The sequence below is a fragment of the Castor canadensis genome, chromosome 1 (assembly GCF_047511655.1).
Source record: "Castor canadensis chromosome 1, mCasCan1.hap1v2, whole genome shotgun sequence".
NCBI lineage: Eukaryota > Metazoa > Chordata > Mammalia > Rodentia > Castoridae > Castor > Castor canadensis.
The window spans coordinates 185,147,154-185,159,716 of NC_133386.1; positions in this window are offsets into that span (position 1 = coordinate 185,147,154).

Genomic DNA, 12,563 nt, shown 5'->3' on the forward strand with positions numbered 1-12,563 from the left:
GTCATAAGGTGTTGTCTATCATCTGAGGATTCTGGGTCAATGTTGGTGTATTGTTGGAGAGCCCTAGTTAATCTATCTAGGAAGGTACAGGGGTTTTCTGTTCTATCCTGGATGATCTCCTGGAGTTTTTCAAAATTAATGGCCTTCTGTGATGCCTGTTTTAGTCCTGCCAGGAGACAGGTGGCAAATTGTTCTCAGAGAATGAGCCCAGCCTGGGTGTTGTAGTCCCAATTGGGATCATGATCAGGCAACGCCAGGGCACCAGTAGGGTGAGCAGGACTGGTTTGATGAACCTCATCTGCGTACGTGCGAACCTGTTCCCAAACCCTTCTACCTTCCTCAGGTAAGAGGGTGTTAGAGAGAATGAGATAGATACCATGGTAGGTTAGGCTGTAAGACTAGAGCAAATATTGAAATTGTTTGACATAAGCAGAGAGGTTAGTCGTGTAGGAGCCCAGGCAGGCTTTGATTTGGGAGAGATCGAGCATAGAGAAGGGGACATGAACCCTAACAATGCCCTCAGATCTGGCTACCTCCCAAAGGGGTGCTAGGAGGGAAGGAGGGGGAGGCTGGGCAGCAAGAGTGACTGACCTAGTGGTGGGAGGACTGAAGGTGGGGGAAGAGGGAGGAATTGGAGCAGAAGGGGAAGTGGGGGCAAGGGGTGGTGATGAGGAAGGGGATGAAGAAACAGGAAGTGGAGGCATGTTGAAAGATGGCTGGGTAGGTTGAGGAGGAGGAGGATCGGGTGGAGCCTGCTGACAGTATGGAGGGAGAGAGAGCAGAGGTTGAGGTTGAAGGCTTTAGAGCAAGAAGTACATGTTTAGGCTTGCAAGTGGTGCAGAGAGCCAGATTTAGACGAAGGAAGGAAAAGGCCTGAACATATGGAATCTCTTCCCATCGTCCCGATTGCTCACAGTAGTTATATCGGTCCAGCAGGAGATTGGAATCTAAAGACCCAAAAAGGGGCCAGTGACTTTGGTTGTCTAAAGGATAAGTGGGCCAGATTTGGGTGCAAAAGTGGATCAAGTTTTTTGGTTTTATGTCTGGGGTCAAACCCAAGGTGTCCAAATTATTGAGGAGGCATCTCAATGGGGAGTCAGACTGCAGAGAAGATGTAGAGGCACCCATTATGAGGGACCCAGTCCCGGAATGGGAGAGGAGGATATTATGTACTGTGGAGCGTCCTCACGCAGCACAAATATCCAAGAAAATGCAAAGCACACGAGAATCAGCCGTTGCTGAGTTCAGGTGGTTTGCAGGCCAAAAAGGCCCTTGGAGGCTATGGGTCACCTGGCATCGAGCTTTTCTAAGAGGGCAGCCTGCAAGGGCCAAGGGTGACAAGAATAGACCCAAGCCCATGGCAGATAGGGAGATCTTCCCCACCGTCTGAGTCCCAGGGATGATCAGAAAGGGAAAATGTTGAAACCCCAGAGACACTGAAGGGAGAGACCACAATGGGAGCCCAATAGAGGTGTGTAGACTCACCAAGAAGATGTCCAGTGTTGGATGCGAGCAAGGGCAATTGGGAGGATGAGTCCTGGCCAGTCACGTCCTCAGAGTGGTCATGGGGTGAGTTGGAATCGGGGTCCTACCAGAATTAGTGGGGAAACCCGCCCCGAGTCATGGCACCAAATGTTGGAAATGTAGGCCCCAAAAGTGACCATGTGGAGATGAGTGATCTAGCCAAGAGATTCTTTATTGCCTGGTGGGAGAGGGAGAGAGCCAAGAGAGCCAAGAGAGAGAGGGAGAGAGGGGCAGGAGCTTAAATACCCCTCAGTGGGACTCAGTATGATCTGATTGGTTAGGATCTTATGGTTCATGCTGATTGGAGGTTGGGGCAGAAGGAGGATTCAAGCTAGACTTGAGGCAGGACTGTGATCCTGGGAGGCAGGACTGTGACCCTGGAAAACAGAAGCTTAAGGGTGCAGTAAGAACCAAAACCTATCGGCACCATTATTTCCAACATCAAAGGCTTGACAATTCTGAGTCCTGATATGGAAGTGGATTATTCCTTTGGAGCTTTCAAACATTGTTTACAAGTGTAAATCGATATGATCACTTTGATATAATTGAGAGCTGTAAGTCTGAATGATACTTCTAGATATATATTCCATTCTAAAGAGTATTTATGTGAAGGACAATGGTATGCACATACCCAAAGAAGAAACACCCAAAATCAACATAGACTGAGATATAGAAATAACTAATATTTATATGACACAACATTAAATAAGAAGACTGAATGAAACATAAATATATGGAACAACATGAATGTTTTCTAAAATCATATTGTTAATTTATAAAAGTGAGTCATATGGAAAAAAATCCCATTGTTTTTTTTCTCACAAAGTTTATAAGTAGGAAATATTAAATTGTATTTTGTGAGTAATAGACAATGAATTTCTATAGGGGAACATGTATATCATGATGACAAAAGTCATATTTTGGCAATTAGTCAGAGTAGGAGGAAATTCCTAAGGACTGGGTTTTGGAATGTTGGTAATACTCCTTTTCTTGATATCCAAAAGTGAATGACACATTTTTCAGAGATAAAGGAAAATATATTTTATATTTAATCTATAGTTAATTATTCACATAAAAATAGATTGATTATTAAAGAACAATATTATTGTAATGATGGCTTAGGGAAAATGGACATGAAGAAGTAGGTATATCTGGAGATAAAAGGAGTATGACTGAGAGAATTTTATGAGGGACTAAGGAAAAATAACCTTTTCTTCTATCTTTAAGCAAATGAGTAGATATGGGTAAGATTTACTGGTAGGGTCCAGTGGGAGGTATAAGTTTATTGAGAGAGTGTGCAACCAAGTGTACACTTTTATAATTAAGGTTTTGTGCCTCTCAATAATGGATAAAATGATTTTTTTTTTCAAATTCCAACAGTATCTTTTTACTATTATTATTTTTTATTCACATGTGCATACATTACTTGGGTCATTTCTCTCCCCTGCCCCCCTCATTTCCAGGCAGGTCCTATAAGGTTAATTGAACTTTTCCTTCTTATCAATATTCAAATATTAGCCAATATTTGAATACTAATATTCAAAAATTAGCCAATATCTGCTCTCTTAAAGTAAAATAATATTTAAATAATATAAACTCAAAGTCTTCATTTTAAATGATTACAGTATTAATCTAAAGCTGAAGTTATGTTTTGTAGAATTTACAGTCTAAATAGCTATGAGGACTTGAGCATGGATTAAGAATAATTTCAAGTTAAGTCATAGCATAATTAGTGAATTCTGAATATACATTTCTTCTTCATTCAGACTTTCTTTGTCTAGTCATGAGATGCTGAAATATCCTTCTTTCTTAAACTCCTTAGATGGAGTGACTCAGAATGCATTACATTTGTATTAAATTGTAAGTCATTCTGAACTCTGAAAACCATTGTATATTCAACATTTAATTGATTAAAGCATTTTTATGCATTCACTTAAAGCTAAATTATCACCAATAATGTATTTGACAAGTTAGATATGGATAGTAAAAAAAATTATCACATATTTATTTGAATTATGCTGAGTCTTAGTGCACTTTGGGGTGGATGAACCTTCTGACTGTGCTTTTCATTTCTTTGTTCTGAAGACTATAGCTGGAAACAAAGGGATTCAACATTGGCATCATGACTTGTAAAAGGACAGTAGCCAATTTGACCAGCAACCATAAGCTTTTGGGTTGGATACAAAATAGACAAGGAGATTGATGTCATGAAAATGCTGATGGTAGTCAAGTGAGAGACGCAAGTAGAGAAAGTCTTTCAGAGCCCATCATTTAAAAGCAATGGGAGAAATTGAAAAATCTACCATAAGGTTCATTTTTAAACACAAGAGACCACAAATAGCCAAGGCAATACTCAGCAAAAAGAGCAAATTTGAAGGTATCACAATGCCGAACTTCAAACTATACTATAGAGCCATACAAATAAAAACAGCATGTTACTGGCACAAAAACAGGTAAGAAGATCAGTGGAACAGAACAGAGGACACATATATGAATCCATGTAGCAAAGCCCACTTTATTTTTGACAAGGGCACCAAAAACATAAGATGGAGAAAAGACAGCCTCTTCAACAAATGTTGCTGGGAAAAGTGGTTATCTGATTTGCCTGCAGAAAACTGAAACTAGGTCCATGCCTATCACCCTGTACTAGTATGAACTCAAAGTGGATTAAATGCCTTAATATCAGACCCTAAACCTTGCAGTTAGGACAGAAAATAGCAATACTCAGGAAGCAATAGGTACAGGAAAGGACTTCTTCAACAGAACACCAGTAGCCTAGCAACTAAGAGAAAGGATGGACAAATGGGACTACATGAAATTAAAAAGCTTCTGCATAACAGAATAAATGGTCTCTAAATTGAAAAGACCACACACAGAATGGGAGAACATATTTGCCAGTTATACATGAGACAAAGTAATGGTAACCAGACTATACAGGGAGCTCAAAAAACTAAACACCCCAAAAATCAATGAACAAATAAGGATGTGAGCACCTGAACTAAAAAGAACTTTTTCAAAAGAAGAAATCCAAAAAACAAGTGAAAAAATGCTCAGCATCCTTGGCCCATAAAGAAAACGCATGTCAAAACCACACTAAGAGTCCACCTCACTCCTGTTAGAATAGCTATCATAAAGAACAACATGAACAACAAATGTTGGTGAGGATGTGGGGAAACAGGAACCCTCATACACTGATGGTAGGAATGTAAGCTAGTACAGCCACTTTGGAAAACAATATGGAGGCTCCTTTAAAAACTAAGCATACATCTCCCATATGATCCAGCTACACCACTCCTAGGAATATACCCAAAGGAATGTGACTCAAGTTGTTACAAAGGCACCTGCACATCCATGTTTATTGCAGTACTATTTACAATAGCCAAGCTATGGAAAGAGCAAAGATGCCCCACTACCAACAAATGGATTAAGAAAATGTGGTATTTACACACAATGGAATTTTACTCAGCCACAAAGAAAAATGAAATTTTGTCAGTTTGCAAGTAAATGGATGGAGTTAGACAGGTTCGTGAGGCCAAAAATTGCATGTTCTCCCTCATATGCAGACTATAGACCTAATAAAAATGTGGTAATATTATTGGACATGGGTCACACAATAAGGGGAGAATGTATGGGAGGAATAGGGAAAGAGAAGGAAAACTAAAACGTGAATGTGGTTGATGTGCTCACTGTAGAGGAGTGAATATAGTAATGTTAAACTGGCAGAAGCCACTATTGGAACAGCACCAGGAAGTAGTGAAGAGAACTGGTAGAGATTAACTAATATTTGTTTTAATACACATATGCATGGTAACAACACCAGGGATTTCTCTGTATAGCTCTATTTATCTCAAATTAGCAAAAATGCCATGTCTTCTTATTATTTCTTATATTTTCTCTTCAACAAAATTGGATATAAGAGGGCAGAACAGGTTCTGCCTGGTTTGGAGTGGGGGAGTGAAGGTTCCCCAAACAATGTATACACATGTGAGTAAAAGTAAAAATCATAAAGTAAAGAAAAAGATTAAATAAATAAATCCTCTCAAAGAAGAAAAAAGAGCATTGTGATGACAGTGACAGCTATGAAGACAAAAGAAATGTGGATGATCAGGTGATGATAAGCTTCATTGAATATAAAAGTGGCAAAATGTGCCATCTGGCTGAGAGGAGGGGTAGGAACACAATAGAAAGAAGATGAGGAGTTCTCACCACCAAAGTGATTTATGATAGATCAGTCATAAGAGAGTTTCAAAAGTGTCTATGTGATCCTTGCACAGGAGGCATGTTAATCTTCTCCAATGTTAGTATATGTGCTACCAAAGCAAGTAGCTACCAAAACAGAGATGAACCAATTCGTGTTATAATACATATATACATGGACATTTCACGAGGAAACTCTGTTTTTCTAGCTTAAACAAACAAAATTGTCATTTTTTTTCTTTTGCAAAGTTGGAGAACAGGCAGGTGGAACAGGTCCTGTCTAGGAGTGTTGGTACCAGTGGGAGGAGGAGGAGGTAAGGAAAGAGTGTGTGTGGGGGGTTAATATGGTGCAAATACTGTGTATACATGTCTGTAAATGGAAAAATGATACCTGTTAAAACTATTCTAGGAATGGTGAGAGAGCAAATTAAAGGAATTCAAATATGATATATTATACTTGCCACAATGTACCCCACCTAACACAACAATAAAATCTTTTTAAAAAAGTGTATATGGGAGTGTCAAGAAACACAATCTACTCCATCTAAAATTTCCTGTTATATGTAGACCACTGAGTTTAAGACATTGAACAGGGGGACATTCCAAGATGGCTGCTAGAAGTAGGAAGCAGAAAGCGACCCTCCTATAGTAAAATCTTGGAGAGACGCTGGAAACACACTTTGCAGGCATAATCACTGAAAAAAGGCATAATTTTGACCCCTCCACATCTCCAGCCGGTGCAGAGAATCTCCACTGCACGTTAAACGGAGAAAGAGGAGGGCCCCCGGGGCCGCCAGTGGCCGGTGCCCATACGGCTTGGGAAGATGCGGACCAGGTGAGCTTTGTGGTACCGCGGTACCCCCACAGACAAGCCTGGGCCAGAGCAGCATAGCCCCTTGGACAGACTGACATCCACCCAGGAAAAAAAGAGAAACTGAGTAATAAGCAATAAGAACAGTTAAGACACGCTGGAAAGAGGGTGGAGTGTCCAGAGCGCTGAAGACTGGGGGAAGGGAATCCTTCCTGGGACTGTAAATAAACAAGCCAGGTGGGCTGGAGAGCCTCTGGTGGGAGCAGGGCGTGCACCCAGCAACCAGGAGTGGGGAAGCTTGTGAGAGTGGAGGAGGGAGGAAAACTCCACAGGAGAGGTGGGAAGACCCACTTCCCACATGAACTGTAAATAAACACGCAGGCCTGACAACGTGGGGGCAGTGTCACCTTTCCCAGTGCTTGGAAAGGGCAAAGCCTGTAGCAGAGGCTCCCGCACAGGAGAACTCTGAGCAAACAAAGCCTGTGGGACCAGGTGAGTGCTAAGTTCACCCCAGAGATCTGCATAAATAACGCCGCCAGCTACAGGCTGAGAGCAGCAGGCAGGCAAGCCACAGTTGCAGATACCACTCTCAGAACTGCCTCCAGACGCTTTTTTTTCTTTTTCTCCCTACCTTTGATGAGAGAACAACCGAATTACACCTGCAAGCCGAAAAACTTACTGAAACTGTATTGCATTTGAACTGGGGACACTTGGTGGGGCTTTTTGTGTGTGTGTGTGTGGGGGGGTGTGTAGTTTAGTTCTACTTTATGCATCCCCTTTGATGAGACAACTACAGAACAACATCTGAGGCACCAACTCCAGGACTGGAGATTGAGATAGACACCCAAATTATTAAGAATGAAACTGCACTGCATATAAACTTGGAAGTTTTTTGGCTTTTTTTTTTTTAATTGTCTATTTTCCATTTTAGTTTAATTCATTTTTATATATAGATATTTCTTTCATTTACTTATTTTTTATTTTTTATCTTTGATTTTCAATCCTCTCTCTGTCTCTCTAATGTCTGTTCAGCTTACTGTCGATTAGTACACTAACACTCCCTGTTTATACCTTTGAAACTCTCTTGTCTGATACCTTGTTCTGCTTTCTCCCTCTTGTCTGTATATTTGTTTTCCACTTTTCTTTAACTTCTTGCTTTCCATCTCAGCTCACCCTTCCATTCTAAATATTACCACTGTTATTACTACAAGCTAGAAAATACTAAATTGCACACAGAACAAGGACAGTAACAACACCAAGGACAATGATGGGAAGACAGAAAAAACAGGGAAACCAGTTTCCCCACAGCAAAAAATTAGTACAGGAACCAGAGGGGAATGAAGAGAACAGAAACTCAGATCCAGACTCCAACAAAATGAAGATAAACTATGCCAAAGGACCAAATGAAGCCCACAAGAATAATTTAAAAGAAGACATACTACAAGTACTCAATGAGAATTTTATAGAGATGATACTGGATAGGGTCAACCAAAATGTACAGGAGACACTCAAGAAATTCCAAGACAATAAAAATAGAGAATTTGAAAAAGCAAAAGAAGAAATAAAGGAAACCATAGAAGCACTGTATAAACACCAAAGTGAAAGAGAGAACACGATGAATAAATGGATAAATGAACTCAGGACAAAAATAGACAACATTAAAGAAGAAAACTGCCAGGATATGGAAAACCTCAGAAAAAAGAACAAAACAGAATTGCAAAACAAAACGGAAGGCCAATCCAGCAGAATAGAACAAACAGAAGACAGAATCTCAGAACTTGAAGATGAAATGGTAATTAAAGGAAAAACAGAAGAACTATTAATAAAACAACTCAAGACCTGTGAAAAGAAAATGCAAGAACTCACTGACTCCATCAAAAGACCAAACTTGAGAATCATGGGCATCGAAGAAGGAGAAGAGGTGCAAGCGAAGGGAATGCATAATATATTCAACAAAATAATAATGGAAAATTTCCCAAATCTAGAGAAAGATATTCCCATACAGATGCAAGAGGCCTCCAGGACACCAAACAGACCAGATCAAAATAGAACTACTCCACGACATATCATCATTAAAACAACAAGTTCAGAAACTAAGGAAAGAATATTGAAGGCTGTAAGAGAGAAAAAACAAGTAACATACAAATGTAAACCCATCAAAATCACAGCAGACTTCTCAACAGAAACATTAAAAGCAAGAAGAGTGTGGGGTGAGATCTTCTGGGCACTGAATGAAAATAACTTCAACCCCAGGATACTCTACCCAGCAAAGCTATCATTCAAAATACATGGAGCAATAAAAGTCTTCCATGATAAGCAGAAACTAAAACAATATGTGACCACAAAGCCACCATTACAAAAGATTCTGCAAGGGATCCTGCACACAGAAAGTGACACCCAACTTAATCATGAAAAGACAGGCAGCACCAAACCACAGGATAAGAAAAAGCAAGACAGTAGAGAGTAACATCAAGTTAGGTACACACAATCAAACCTTCAAACAACTAAGACAACTAAATGGCAGGAATCACCACATACCTATCAGTACTAATGCTTAATGTTAATGGACTTAATTCACCCATCAAAAGACACCATTTGACAAAATGGATTAAAAAAGAAGATCCAACAATTTGTTGCTTACAGGAGACTCATCTCACTGACAGAAATAAGCATATGCTTAGGATGAAAGGCTGGAAGAAGATTTACCAAGCCAATGGCCCCCGAAAACAGGCAGGAGTAGCCATACTTATCTCTGACAAAGTAGACTTCAAACCTACATTGATCAAACGAGATAAAGAAGGACATTCCATATTAATAAAAGGGGAAATAGACCAAAAGGAAATAATAATCATCAATCTGTATGCACCCAATGTCAACGCACCCAATTTCATCAAACATACCCTGAAAGACCTAAAAGCATATATAAATGCCAACACAGTGGTTGTGGGAGACTTTAACACCCCATTATCATCAATAGATAGGTCATCCAAACAAAAACTCAATAAAGAAATCCAAGCTCTAAAATATGCAATAGATCAAGTGGACCTAGGACATGTCTACAGAACATTTCATCCAACTTCCGACAATATACATTCTTCTCAGCAGCCCATGGAACCTTCTCCAAAATAGATCATATCCTAGGGCACAAAGAAAATAGAAATAATACTGTGCATACTGTCTGACCACAATGCAGTAAAAGTAGAACTCAACAACAAAAGTAAAGACAAAAACATGCAAACAGCTGGAAACTAAATAACTCATTACTTAATGAAGAATGGATCATCGATGCAATAAAAGAGGAAATTAAAAAGTTCCTGGAAGTCAATGAAAATGAAAACACAACCTACCAGAATCTATGGGACACAGCTAAGGCAGTCTTGAGAGGAAAGTTTATAGCCATGAGTGCATATATTAAAAAGATTGAAAGATCCCAAATCAATGACCCAATGATACATCTCGAACTCCTAGAAAAACAAGAACAAGCAAATCCCAAAACAAATAGAAGGAGAGAAATAATAAAAATAAGAGCTGAAATCAACGAAATAGAAACCAAGAAAACCATACAAAGAATTAATGAAACAAAAAGTTGGTTCTTTGAAAAAATAAACAAGATCGATAGACCCCTGTCAAACCTGACTAAAATGAGGAGAGAAAAAACCCAAATTAGTAGAATTGGGAATGCAAAAGGGGAGATAACAACAAACACCATGAAAGTCCAGGAAATCATCAGAGACTACTTTGAGAACCTATATTCAAATAAATTTGAAAATCTAAAAGAAATGGACAGATTTCTAGATACATATGATCATCCAAAACTGAACCAAGAGGAAATTAATCACCTGAATAGAAATTGAAGTAGCAATCAAGAGTCTCCCCAAAAAGAAAAGTCCAGGACCTGATAGATTCTCTCCTGAATTCTATCAGACCTTTAAAGAAGAACTGATACCAACCCTCCTTAAATTGTTCCACGAAATAGAAAGGGAAGGAAAACTGCCAAACACATTTTATGAAGCCAGTATTACACTTATCCCAAAACCAGGCAAAAACACCTTCAAAAAGGAGAACTATAGGCCAATCTCCTTAATGAACATTGTTGCAAAAATCCTCAACAAAATAAAGGCAAACCGAATTCAGCAACACATCAAAAAGATTATTCACCATGACCAAGTAGGCTTCATCCCAGGGATGCAGGGGTGGTTCAACATACGAAAATCAATAAACGTAATAAACCACATTAACAGAAGCAAAGACAAAAACCACTTGATCATCTCAATAGATGCAGAAAAAGCCTTTGATAAGATCCAACATCATTTCATGATAAAAGCTCTAAGAAAACTAGGAATAGAAGGAAAGTTCCTCAACATTATAAAAGCTATCTATGACAAACTTACAGCCAGCATTATACTTAACAGAGAAAAACTAAAACCATTCCCTCTAAAATCAGGAACCAGAGAGGGATGCCCACTGTCTCCACTCCTATTCAACATACTACTGGAATTCCTAGCCAGAGCAATTAGGCAAGAAGAAGGAATAAAAGGAATACAAATAGGTAAAGAAACTGTCAAAATATCCCTATTTGCAGACGACATGATCCTATACCTTAAAGACCCAAAAAACTCTACTCAGAAGCTTCTAGACATCACCAATAGCTATAGCAAGGTAGCAGGATATAAAATCAACATAGAAAATTCATTAGCATTTCTATACACTAACAATGAGCAAATGGAAAAAGAATGTATGAAAACAATTCCATTTACAATAGCCTCAAAAAAAATCAAATACCTAGGTGTAAAGCTAACAAAAGATGTGAAAGACCTCTACAAGGAAAACTATACACTTCTGAAGAAAGAGATTGAGGAAGACTATAGAAAGTGGAGAGATCTCCCATGCTCATGGATTGGTAGAATCAACATAGTAAAACTGTCGATTCTCCCAAAAGTAATCTACATGTTTAATGCAATTCCCATTAAAATTCCAATGACATTCATTAAAGAGATTGAAAAATCTAATGTTAAATTTATATGGAAACACAAGAGGCCACGAATAGCCAAGGCAATACACAGTCAAAAGAATAATGCAGGAGGTATCACAATACCTGACTTCAAACTATATTACAAAGCAATAACAATAAAAACAGCATGGTACTGGCACAAAAACAGACATGAAGACCAGTGGAACAGAATAGAGGATCCAGATATGAAGCCACACAACTATAAGCAACTTATTTTGACAAAGGAGCTAAAAATATATGATGGAGAAATAGCAGCCTCTTCAACAAAAACTGCTGGGAAAACTGGTTAGCAGTCTGCAAAAAACTGAAACTAGATCCATGTATATCACCCTATACCAAGATTAACTCAAAATGGATCAAGGATCTTAATATCAGACCCCAAACTCTTAAGTTGATACAAGAAAGAGTAGGAAATACTCTGGAGTTAGTAGGTATAGGTAAGAACTTTCTCAATGAAACCCCAGCAGCACAGCAACTAAGAGATAGCATACATAAATGGGACCTCATAAAACTAAAAAGCTTCTGTTCATCAAAAGAAATGGTTTCTAAACTGAAGAGAACACCCACAGAGTGGGAGAAAATATTTGCCAACTATATATCAGACAAAGGACTGATAACCAGAATATATAGGGAACTTAAAAAACTAAATTCTCCCAAAACTAATGAACCAATAAAGAAATGGGCATGTGAACTAAACAGAACTTTCTCAAAAGAAGAAATTCAAATGGCCAGAAAACACATGAAAAAATGTTCACCATCTCTAGCAATAAAGGAAATGCAAATTAAAACCACGCTAAGATTCCACCTCACCCCTGTTAGAATAGCCATCATCAGCAACACCACCAACAACAGGTGTTGGTGAGGATGCGGGGATAAAGGAACCCTCTTACACTGTTGGTGGGAATGTAGACTAGTACAACCACTTTGGAAAAAAATTTGGAGGCTACTTAAAAAGCTGGACATCGATCTACCATTTGATCCAGCAATACCACTCTTGGGGATATACCCAAAAGACTGTTA